This window comes from Triticum dicoccoides, chromosome 3B, assembly GCF_002162155.2.
Source record: "Triticum dicoccoides isolate Atlit2015 ecotype Zavitan chromosome 3B, WEW_v2.0, whole genome shotgun sequence".
Classification (NCBI taxonomy): domain Eukaryota; kingdom Viridiplantae; phylum Streptophyta; class Magnoliopsida; order Poales; family Poaceae; genus Triticum; species Triticum dicoccoides.
The window spans coordinates 280531684-280544711 of NC_041385.1; positions in this window are offsets into that span (position 1 = coordinate 280531684).

Here is a 13028-nt window from a genome sequence, read left to right on the forward strand (position 1 = left end):
GCGGTCACCGACAAGCAGGACGACACCAACAAGCAGTATTGCAAGATTCACCGCACCAAGGGCCATGATCTTCAAAACTGTAAGAGGGTCGAGCAGCTTGTTGAGCAACAGAAAGCTGAATACGAGCGGCGCAGCAAAGAGAAGGCCCAGGAAGGAGCTGGTGGATCCGGCAAGAAACGTCCCGGCTGAGGAGGACGCCGCGACAAGGCCAAGCAGCGGCAAGGAGATAGACCTCCCCGTGGCCGCGACAAGGATGAAGATGATAACGAAGATGAAGATATGGATGATGAGGAGACTGATGAGCAGGAGTTCCAGAAAGCCACAGAGGTCCTGTGCGTCGACGGTGGTGCTTCTCTGCATGCCTTGCACCGCCAGCTCAAGAAGTGGGTGCGGGAAGTTAATGCAGCAGAACCACCCGTCGAGTCACACAAGCCTCTGAAATGGTTCGGCACGCCTATCATCTTTGATATTGAGGACCACCCGGATCGCATAACTGCAGTCGGGTGCTTGCCGATGTTGGTTTCACCAACAATCCGCAACCTCAAGGTCACTAAGATGCTAGTTGACGGTGGGGCCGGCTTGAACCTGATCTCCTCCGCGGTGCTCCAGAAACTCCAGATCCCTGACAGCGAGCTCGAAGAGACCGGCACATTTCAAGGAATTAACCCGGGAAGGATCAAGCCAAAGGGAAAGATCACGTTGCCGGTAACATTTGGCAGCGAGCTGAACTTCAGGACCGAGAGGGTCACATTTGATGTTGCCGACTTTCCATTGCCTTACAATGGAATCCTTGGCCGACCGGCACTCGCCAAGTTCATGGCAGCCTCTCACTATGCGTACAACGTACTGAAAATGCCAGGCCCAATAAGTGTCATCTCTGTCCCTGGCGACAAGAAGGATGCTCTTATCTGTGCCGACAAGATCTACCGGGAAGCAGCAGCTGTAGCAGAATGCAGGACACTTGCCGCTGAAGCTCCCGGGGGTAAGAAGAAGATCAAGTCCGGCAAGAGCTCTGATGCCTACTCCGGCAAGCACACCTCTTCGGAGTGCTGCGCTACCGTCGAGGACGCACCATCGAGCTCCACCGGCAAGTGTAAGAAGGCAATGGTAGCTCCACCTGAGACCAAGAAGGTGTCCGCCAAGGAGGATGGCACTGGTGGTACATTTACCATCAGCGCCACTCTTGACCCCAAATAGGAAAGCGCGCTCATTGCTTTCCTGCGGGCGAATGTCGACGTGTTTGCGTGGCAACCGTCTGATATCCCCGGTGTTCCCAGGAAAGTAATTGAGCACCACCTTGCCATCTGTCCTCATGCGCGGCCCGTCAAGCAGAGAGTCAGGAAGCAGGCAGTAGAACGCCAAGAATTCATCGCAGAAGAAATCAAGAAGTTGGAAGCAGCAGGCCTTGTCAGAGGAGTAGTCCATCCCACGTGGTTGGCCAATCCTGTTGTTGTGCGCAAAGCTAACGGGAAATGGAGACTTTGTATTGACTTCACTGATGTTAATAAAGCTTGTCCCAAAGACCCATTTCCCTTGCCGCGTATTGACCAGATTGTTGACTCCACAGCCGGATGTGATTTGCTTTCATTTCTTGATGCATACTCAGGATACCATTAGATCTTCATGGCAGAAGAAGATGAAGAGAAAACCGCATTTATCACCCCGTGTGGCACGTACTGCTTCGTACGAATGCCTTTCGGTTTGAAGAATGCTGGTTCAACATTCGCAAGGGTAGTCCACCATGCTTTTGAGCCGCAAATGCACAGAAGTGTGGAAGCTTACATGGATGACATAGTGGTCAAGAGCAAGAACAAGGCGACCCTGATTCAAGATTTAGACGAAACATTTGCAAACCTACGCAAGGTCAAACTCAAGCTTAACCCCGAGAAGTGCGTGTTTGGAGTCCCTTCCGGCAAGCTTCTCGGGTTCTTCGTGTCTCAGCGGGGAATTGAAGCCAATCCCGACAAGATCAAAGCCATTGAGCAGATCGATGCACCAAAGCGCGTCAAGGATGTACGAAGGCTTGCCGGTTGCGTGGCTGCTCTCAGCAGGTTTATCTCTAGATCTGCTGAGCGCGCCCTGCCATTTTTCAAAATTTTGAAAAAGGAAGGTCCAATGAAATGGACTCCGGAAGCGGAGGCTGCGCTGCAGGACTTGAAGAGATACCTGTCCTCCACTCCAACGCTTGTCGCACCTAAGCCGCAAGAGAAGTTGCTGCTGTATATAGCGGCAACCAATCAAGTGGTTAGTGTTGCGTTAGTGGCGGAGAGGAAGGCGGATGATGAGCCAGCAACCACGGCAGATCCATCCAGCGACAAGCAGGGGGCTTCGTCGACAAGCTCTGGTCCCAACAAACATGGGTTTGCGCAGGAACATGATAAGATGCCAAGGAGAATGGTGCAGCGCCCAGTTTACTTTGTCAGTTCTCTTCTGCAAGGGGCTAGATCAAGGTACTCTGGTGTGCAGAAGTTGCTTTTCGGCCTCCTCATGGCCTCGAGAAAGTTGCGCCATTACTTCCAAGCACATGAGATCACAGTCGTCACTCGCTTTCCGCTGAAGAGGATACTGCAAAATGCAGAAGCAACGGGCAGGATTGTCGAGTGGGCGCTGGAACTGTCAAGCTTTGGCCTCAAGTTTGAGAGCACCTCAACTATCCAAAGCAGAGCATTGGCAGAGTTCATAGCAGAGTGGACGCCAACCCCAGATGAAGAAATTCCAGAATCGAGCATCCCCGTCAAAGAGGCAAGCAAAGAGTGGCTGATGTACTTTGATGGTGCCTTCTCGCTGCAAGGCGCCGGTGCAGGCGTGCTGCTTGTCGCACCCACCGGAGAGCACCTCAAGTACGTAGTCCAGATGCACTTTCCCAAAGAGCAAGCAACCAACAATACTGCAGAGTATGAAGGATTGCTTGCCGGTCTCAGAATCGCAGCAGACCTTGGGATCAAGAAGCTCATTGTCAGGGGTGACTCACAGCTTGTCATCCGACAAGTGAACAAGAACTACCAGAGTCCGTTGATGGAAGCGTATGTTGATGAAGTGAGGAAGCTAGAAGAGCACTTTGACGGCCTACAAATGGAGCAAATCCCAAGAGCTCAGAATGATATTGCTGATGGCCTGTCAAAGTGCGCCGCACTAAAGTTACCTGTGGAACCAGGGATCTTTGTGCTTAAGTTGACTCAACCATCCGTAACGCCCTCAACTGGACAAAGCAAGAAGAGGAAGTTGGTTTCCGGCGACTACTTTCCGGCAGAGCTCCCCGAAGCCGCCACCAAGAAAGTCCCCAAGATCAACACCAAGGATGCTGAGGGGCAGTCTGCTCCGGCAAGCCTTATGGTTTGTTCCGTTGAAGCAGACGCTCCCGACAAGTTTTGCTCGGGCAAGCTTGCCGGGGAACATCAAGCTCCGGCAGGACCACAAGTCCTTGCCGTGGAAGCGGATGTTCCCACAGCAGAAGATGTGCCTTTAGTCCTTGCTGTCGAGCCACAAGCTCCAGCATGGGCACAGCAGATTGTCCACTTCCTTCAGACAGGAGAACTTCCCGAAGAACAAGAAGAAGCGGAAAGAGTAGCCCGGCAGTCAAGTATGTACCAGTTTGTCGATAGCTTACTGTACAGAAGAAGACTCAACGGCGTGAAATTGAAGTGTATTCGCCGGGAAGATGGACAAAAGCTGTTGGCGAAGATACATGGAGGCATATGTGGCCACCACATTGGCGCAAGAGCACTTGCCGGCAAAGCTTTCCGGCAAGGTTTCTTTTGGCCGACAGCCCTCCAGGATGCAACTACACAAGTAACCAAGTGTGAAGCGTGCCAGTTCCACTCCAAACAGATACACCAGCCAGCTCAAGCTCTCCAGACAATCCCTTTATCCTGGCCATTTTCGGCCCGGGGGCTCGATATCCTCGGCCCTTTCCCCCGAGCTGTCGGGGGCTTTGAGTACTTGTACATCGCAATAGACAAGTTCACAAAGTGGCCGGAAGTGCAGCCAGTGAGGAAGGTGACAGCACAGTCATCAGTCAAGTTCTTCAGGTCAATTGTTTGCCATTTTGGGGTCCCTAACAGGATCATCACCGACAACGGCACACAATTCACAAGCCGCACCTTCATGCAGTACGTCCAAGACCTTGGCGCCAAGGTCTGCTTCGCTTCTGTTGCTCATCCAAGAAGCAATGGTCAAGCAGAGAGGGCAAATGCTGAAGTGCTGCGCGGGCTCAAGACCAGAACTTTTGATAGGCTGCACAGGTGCGGAAGGAACTGGATCGAGGAGCTGCCGGTGGTTCTTTGGTCGATCAGAACAACGCGATTGTGGTATGGGCCAGGCGTCGTTCAAGCAAAGACTTGCCTTACCGGGAAGCAAATGACAGAAAAGCTAAGTTGCCAAAGTTTGAGCAATCACTTTTTAAAATTTTTGAGTTATCTTCCTCGAACGACCCTGCTTTGTATGGAAAACCTGTGCGCGGAGGAACCAACTCGTGGCTAGTTGCGCCCTTACTTTGTTTCGAGTCCGCTCAACAACTTAAGCGTGCTGCATCTAGTCGCGACAAGGTTTCTTGTCGGAAGCAGCGCCGCCAGCAGGCTGCTGAAGTTCCGCACTCAGCGCTCGCGGCTCGGGCGCCTGCGCCGACAAGTTCCCTAGAAGCGTAGGGTAATAACATACAAAGGAAGGAATCTAGTAAAGGAAATAACATAGCAATTGATAGACAGAAATAAAGTTATATTACAAAGATAACTTGTCGCAGCTCTAACAGACTGTTTTCATAACATGATCAGCAGCGACAAGGGAAAAGAAGGAATGGGCGGCCTAATCTACGCGTCCGCCCTCGACTCTCTTGATCTCGCTGACCTTGTCCACAATGGGTGCGACAAGGGCCTTGAGTGCATCCGGATCGGCGTCAGGCGGCAAGGACCTGAGGACGTTGGTGAAGCTGAGGCCTGGGTTGCGGAAGGCCAGCTTCATCAGCACCTTCTGGAGAACCCCGGCGCAGATTTTGCGCGACTCATCGGCCAGCTGCTTCGGGATCCTCTCCGGAGCTGCTGGAGTGCCGCGCCACGCCCTTGAAGAACAGGCTGAGCTTGGCGCTGGGTTGAAGACTCTCGTCGGAAGGATACCCAAAGTCCTCCATCCCCAGCTGCGCCAGCTCCTCATTGATGACTGCGGCAGTGTTCACCAGACCCTCGGTCCAGTGCTCCACTGTGTCTCTGAACGAGTTCTGGGTAACTGGAATGCTCTCCAGCAGCGCCGCGCCAGCCTTGACCTTCTCCGACAAGGTCTTCTCCCGCTCCTTGGCGGCCTCCAGCATCTGCGTCAGCGTGGCCAGCTTCAGCTCCAGGTCTGCTTTGGAATCCTTGGCGGCGCTGAGCTCCTTGCCCCTCTCAGCGAGAAGGCCTTGCAGCTCACCGTGGGCGGCAGCATCCTTCTCACACTCACGCTTGAGCGCGGCAAGCTCCTCGCCGCTCTTCCCAATATCGGCCTCCAGCTGCGCCACCTTCTCCTCTAGCTCTTTCTTGGCAGCCTCTGCAATTGCCGCAGCATCCTTTGCCTCCTTGAGCGCCCCGCCAAGTGCTCGCTCACGCTCGGCGAGCTCTTCCTCGTAGCTGTCGAGGTTGGCCTTCCGCTGCACTAGTTCACCTTCCCGCGCGGACTGCTTCTCGGCAGCCAGCCTTTGTTCCTCCTCAGCCTCGGCCCTCTCGAGAAGAAAGGCCGTGCGCTCCTCGTCGACTCGCTCCCGCTCCTGCGCCAGGGACCGGAGAGCTTCTTGATTTTGGCCTGGAGCTCCTCCGCGCGCTTTTCCATGTCAACTCCCGCCTTCGCGACAAGCGCTTCCCGGGAAGCCAGCTTGGCTTGCCGGGTGCGGTAGAGTGACAGCAGCTTCCGCAGCAGCTGCTCCTCCTCAGGCTCGCCACTGCTGCTACCGGGCGCGTCAACCAATGACTGTCCAGCAGAGGCGAGCACCTCCCCGTCAAAAGTCTCCCCCTCGACCGGCACCCTGGGGCTCGACACCCAGGGTAGCTTGATGAAGATATTGTCACTGGCCTTCAAGTAGGCGCCGGGCTGGGGCTCCTCGGAGCCCGGCTCCGCAGAAGCAGCAGAGGGTTCGGCGGTCGGCGCAGCGCCTGGCGCTCCTGCGGCCTCAGGGTCGTCAGTGCGATCGCCCGACCCCTCGCCGGCTTCCGCAGCAGCAGCCCCGGCGGCCTCCTCGCCGGTGGTCTCATCAGCACCGGCACCTTCCTCGCCGGCGCCCTCTGTCTCCATTGTCTCAGCCGTAGACGGGTCTGAAGAACGAAGAAGGAAGGAAAATCAATCAAAAATCCAAGAAAGGAAAAACGGATGAAGCAGAACCCAAGGGAAAGTTTCTGGGCAAGTGGATTACCTGCGCCAAGATCTTCAGTTGCGGCCTCGGTCGCCGCAGGATCAGCAGAGCCGTCCCTTGCCGGAGAGCCCCCCCTTGCCGGAGAGCGCTCCCTTGCCGGGGACTCCTCCCTTGGCGGCGCAGTCGAAGCAGGTGGCACTTCGGGACCGGCCTCTGGGCGCTCCTGATGAGGCTGCTCTGCTCCTGCACAAGTCAACAAGCAAGATATCAACAAAGGAAAAAGCACTCAAGCGCGCCCGGCAGCAGAAGGCTAAACTATGAACTTACGCTGGGGGCTGCGCTGGGGGCTGCTCTGAGGGGTAATTGCCGGGTCCATCAAGGTGGTCTCGGGCCCACCTCCTGCTGACACGATGGGGTCATCCTCGATGACGATCACCGCGGCCTTGGCCCTCTTCGCCGCTCTCTGGGCTAGTGTTTTGAAAAGAAAGGAGTCCAGATTGGAGCAAGTCAGATACAAGATATAAACAGCAAGATTGAAGGATTATAAGAGCACCAAAGAAACTCACTCTTCTTCTTCCTCGTCGGAGCTGACCGCGGAAAGATCGAAGTCCGGCCCTCCTCCGGTGCGGCGAGGTGGAGGAGTAGGATCCCTTGCCCGCTTGGCGGGGGCAGTGGCAGTGGCCTGGGAAGATCCTGCTCCAGTTGTCGCTGTTGCGTGAGGCGCTACCGCGGCAACATTGCTTGCCGCGGTAGAGCGCGTCGCGCGGCTCGGTGGCTGTGGAGCCGGCTGCCGCCCCGCTGCGTCCCCGGCCCTGCGAAGGCGCCTCCTTGGCGGGGCCGGGGGCTCCGCCTGCGGCAAGTTCTTTGAAGGCTCAGCCTCCTCCTCGCCGGCCTCGCTCGGCTCGGCTTCGGAACCGGCAGGCTCCTCCTCGCCCATGAACTCCGCGCGCTCGGCAAGGTTTGCCGCCTCCGCAGCCTCCGCCTCCTCCACAGTGAACCCAAATGCGCCCGCAGCAGCTGCGCCCGCAGCCTCTTCCGCCCTAGTGGCGATGAGCTGCAGCTCGTCGTCGGTGGTGTCACGGGTGAGGCTCTTCTGCTCGTCAGCGCGGACCGACACTTCGTCCAAGGTGTCGAAGAACGCTCGCACAACGTCATCCGCAGGCTCTTGCCAAGTTGGGACGATTCCGTGTGAATCGCACAACGGCATCATGGCGCGGATCCGGTCAAGCGAAGTGTTATTGCACAAAGGAACTACGCCCCTCGGCAGTGTGAATGGGTGCTGGGGGTCGCGTTTGAATAATTCCAAGAGCATTGCGTCCAACTCCAAGACGGTGAAGTTGTAGTTGAGGCCCGGCCGCAGCCTCATGATGTCCGCCGAATTCTTGAATTCCCAGGCGAGCCTCCCCCTCTTCTGTAGGGGGCAATGCGGCGGCGGAGGAAATCTGCCCCGACAGCACCTACGGTGAGCCCGGCAAGCCTGAGGCGAAGAATCCTAGTGATGGCGATCTTCAGCCTCTCGTCTTCCGGGGCCACGTTGCTCCAGTCATTGCCGCACACTATTGGAGTTTGGCGCACGGCGGTGAAGGGCTGCGGATTCTCCTCAACAATCCAGCACCACTCCGCTCTCCACTCCTCCCACTTGCTGCGGAGCTCACCCTCCAAGTACGCCTCTTTCTTGCCGACTCTCGAGACCCAGGCAATCCCTCCGGCAAGCGGCTCTCCTCTCTCTACCCGAGGTATGAAGAAGTGGCGAAAAAGGGCAACACTAGGGTGGACTCCGACAAAGTTTTCGCACAAGTGTGCAAAAACTGCCATGGTCAGGACATCATTGGGGGTGAAGTCAAGGAGGCGGAAGCCATATGTGTTCATAATGTCACAAAAGAACTCCGAGAAGGGCGGGCAGAGCCCGCAATAGAAGAATAGAGGGAAGAACGGGTACCCGTTTGGAGCCAACTCCGAGGCAGCGGCTGGGAGTACCCTCGTGCACGGATGCGCACACGTCTCCGTCGCCCAAAAGAGGTAGAAGTACTCCCTCAGCTCCTGCACGCCGAGCTGGGGGGTGAAGATCGCCCGCTCCTTCCGCAGCACCGCGAGCCGCTGCGCCTCGGCCGACTTCACGCCCTTTCCCTTGTCGGCTTTCGAGGCCATGGCGGAGGTGGTGGGGAAGGTCGACGGCGTGGTGATGCTGATGGCAATGGGGGGGGCGGAGCGCTGCTCTCTCGGCTACGAGAAGAAGGGGGGAGCGGCGGAGTTTGTGAAGAAGGAGTAGCAGCAACCAGCGAGGGGGAACGAACTGCCTCTGTTTCCTCTGCTTATAAAGAGGGACGGGGCGGACGTTTCAGCCTTCCAAATAAACAACCACCCACGATCTCTCCCACGATGCCGCATTCAACGCGTGCCATTATGGGAGAGCGCGGTGGATACAGAGCAAGATTTGGCGTGGCCCAGCCCACGTGTGCCCGTGCCCTGTCTTGGGCCTGGCCCAATAGCGCTCGGCACCGTGTCTGGCCCAGGCCCGGGGGCTCCTGTCGGTGTACTAGAATAGGGGTACCCTAGTACCCCGAACTTGTGCACGGGCAGTTGCAGCACCCCGCGGCAAAGGCTTGCCGGGCGAATGCCAAGATCCCCCAAGGTTCCCTTGGATCCATCCAAGAACAAAGTATTTAAGCTAAGGAGATAAGACCCCGGCAAGAGGAGCTTGCCAGGAAGGCCAACCAAGGCGCTCCAAGGAACTTGCCGCGACGCGCCACACGCTCCGGCAAGGCAACAAGGCCCCGGCAAGAGGAGCTTGCCGGGAAGACTAAATAAGGTACCCCGAGGCCCGGTGAGCGACGAGCTTCTGGACCCGGCGAGATAACAACAGCGGCAAGGCGCTTGCCGCGGCAGGCGGCCACTCTGCGCCCACGCTCCAGCGCATCCACCAACGTGTCGCTCTGGGGGACTCTCCGGGCGCGCGTGGCGGGAGGCTGTGCAGCCAGCGGTGCGCAATGGCATGCGAAGCTGACAAGATCACCATCGTGGCGAACGGTGGCGCCCCTAACGGTCCTTTTCTGCACTATTCGGGCAACTCAGACGGGTATTTAATGCCCTTGTCCCCTGCCGTCGGGGTTAGGTAGGGTGTACTGTACAAGCAACTGTATCAACTACCTCGCTTTTTACGTTTTTACCCTCCTCTGCATTGCCACCTGTCGGTGACCCCTTTAGCGTATAAAAGGAGGCCCATGCGCAATGTAGAGGGGGTTCGGACAGTTTGCTTCGATTCATTCGTAGCCCAGAAAACATCACACTCTCTCGCTCGAGAGCAAGAACACCAGATAATACAACCAGACAAGCAGCAGTAGGAGTGTTATCTCTCCGGAGAGCTCCGAAGCTGGGTAAACTGCTCGTGTGCCTCACCTCGATCTACTCTTCGTGCGACCTCCGCCCCCCGCCGAACCGAAAGGGGCCCGGTCCGCCGAACCGAAAGGGGCCCGGTCCGCCGGCCCCATAGGTGTTCGTGGATCAGTTTCCCCGGCAGGAAATTATCATGGCTTTGAGAGACTCATTGATATCATGCTTAGGAGGAAAATGTCTAAGCTTTAAAGAATCAATTTCAAGAGAAATTCTATCAATGTTCCTAGCCAAATCATCAATTTTAAGCAATTTCTCTTCAAGCAAAGCATTAAAATTCTTTTGTGAATTCATAAACTCGTTAACACTACTCTCAAATTCAGAGGGCATCTTATTAAAATTTACATAAGAGTTGTTGTAGGAATTTCTATAATTATTAGAAGGATTACTAGGATAAGGCCTAGGATTAAAATTCCCTCTATACGCGTTGTGTCCAAAACTATTCCTACCAACAAAATTCACATCCATAGATTCATTATTATTCTCAATCAAAGTAGACAAAGGCATATCATTAGGATCAGAAGAAACACTCTTAGTAGCAAATAATTTCATAAGTTCATCCATCTTTCCACTGAAAACATTAATTTCTTCTATCGCATGCACTTTTTTATTAGTAGATCTTTCAGTATGCCATTGAGAATAATTAACCATAATATTATCTAGAAGTTTAGTAGCATCTCCTAGAGTGATTTCCATAAAAGTGCCTCCCGCGGACGAATCTAAAAGGTTTCTAGAAGCAAAATTCAATCCGGCATAAATTGTTTGTATAATCATCCACAAGTTCAAACCATGAGTAGGACAATTACGTATCAATAATTTCATTCTCTCCCAAGCTTGTGCGACATGTTCATGATCAAGTTCCTTAAAATTCATAATATCGTTCCTAAGAAAGATAATCTTAGCGGGAGGAAAATACTTAGAGATAAAAGCATCTTTGCACTTGTTCCAAGAATCAATACTATTTTTAGGCAAAGATGAAAACCACGCTTTAGCACGATCTCTAAGCGAAAAAGGAAATAGCTTCAATTTAACGACATCATTATCGACATCTTTTTTCTTTTGCATATCACATAAATCAACGAAGCTATTCAGATGAGTAGTGGCATCTTCACTAGGAAGGCCGGCGAATTGATCTTTCATAACAAGATTCAACAAAGCGTATTGATTTCACAAGATTCATTATTGGTAAGAGGAGCAATCGGAGTGCTAAGGAAATCATTATTATTGGTATTGGTGAAGTCACACAATTTGGTAGCATCTTGAGCCATCGCGACAAACAAGCAATCCAACACATGAGCAAACAAACGGACGAGGAAAAACACAATGGGAAAAAGAGGAGGAGATTGGGAAAGAGAGGGCGAATAAAACAGCAAGGGTGAAGTGGGGGAGAGGAAAATGAGAGGCAAATGGCAAATAATGTAATGCGGGAGATAGGGATTGTGATGGGTACTTGGTATGGTTGACTTGCTCTTGCGTGAGCCTCCCCGGCAACGGCGCCAGAAATTCTTCTTGCTACCTCTTGAGCACTGCGTTGGATTTCCCCGAAGAGGAGAGGATGATGCAGCAAAGTAGCGTAAGTATTTCCCTCAGTTTTTGAGAACCAAGGTATCAATCCAGTAGTAGGCCACGCACAAGTCCCTCATACCTACACAAAATGATAGCTCCTCGCAACCAACGCGATAGGGGTTGTCAATCCCTTGATGGTCACTTACGAGAGTGAGATCTGATAGAGATGATGAATAATATTTTTGGTATTTTTGGTCTATAGATGCAAAGCAAAAAGTAAAAGGCAAAGTAAAAACAAAGCAAGTATTAAAATAATGGAGATTGATATGATGAGAATAGACCCGGGGGTCAAAGGTTTCACTAGTGGCTTCTCTCAAGAGCATAGATATTCTACGGTGGGTGAACAAATTACTGTTGAGCAATTGACAGAATTGAGCATAGTTATGAGTATATCTAGGTATGATCATGTATATAGGCATCACGTCCAACACAAGTAGACCGAAACAATTCTGCATCTACTACTATTACTCCACTCATCGACCGCTATCCAACATGCATCTAGAGTATTAAATTAAAAACAGAGTAACGCCTTAAGCAATATGACATGATGTAGAGGGATAAATTCATGCAATATGATAAAAACCCCATCTTGTTATCCTCGATGTCAACAATACAATACGTGCCTTGCTGCCCCTTCTGTCACTGGGAAAGGACACCGCAAGATTGAACCCAAAGCTAAACATTTCTCCCATTGCAAGAACTACCAATCTAGTTGGCCAAACCAAACGGATAATTCGAAGAGACTTGCAAAGATAACTCAAACATACATAAAAGAATTCAGAGAAGATTCAAATATTATTCATAGATAAGCTGGATCATAAACCCACAATTCATCGGTCTCAACAAACACACCGCAAAAAGAAGATTACATCGAATAGATCTCCACGAGAGAGGGAGAGAACATTGTATTAAGATCCAAAAAGAGAGAAGAAGCCATCTAGCTACTAGCTATGGACCCGAAGGTCTGAAGTAAACTACTTACACTTCATCGGAGGGGCTATGGTGTTGATGTAGAAGCCCTCCGTGGTTGATGCCCCCTCCGGCGGAGCTCCGGAACAGGCCCCAAGATGGGATCTCGTGGATACAGAAAGTTGCGGCGGTGGAATTAGGTTTTTGGCTCCCCTTCTAATCGTTTGGGGGTACGTACATATATATAGGAGGAAGGAGTACGCCGGTGGAGCAACAGGGGGCCCACGAGGCAGGGGGGCGCGCCCTAGAGGGGGGGCGCCCCCACCCTCATGACCGCCTCTGTTACTTCTTGGAGTAGGGTCCAAGTCTCCTGGATCACGTTCCGTGAGAAAATCACGTTTCCGAAGGTTTCATTCCGTTTGGACTCCGTTTGATATTCCGTTTCTTCGAAACACTGAAATAGGCAAAAAAACAGCAATTCTGGGCTGGGCCTCCGATTAATAGGTAAGTCCCAAAAATAATATAAAAGTGGAAAATAAAGCCCAATATAGTCCAAAACAGTAGATAAAGTAGCATGGAGCAATCAAAAATTATAGATACGTTGGAGACGTATCATACCTCTCCTCCCCGCCAGTACTAGTTGCACCAATACCACGAGAGTCGTTGCTGCTATACTTAGCGGCAATCATTCATGTTGTTAGTGTTGCACTACTGGCCAAGCGGGAAGCCGAGGACAAAGAGAGAGCAACCACAGAGCCTCAAGTGAACAAGCTATAATCTTTTTCGTCAAGGTTAGATGCTGACAACCCAAGTTCAGCGCAGGCAAATGAGACAGAACAACAAGCTGTGAAGA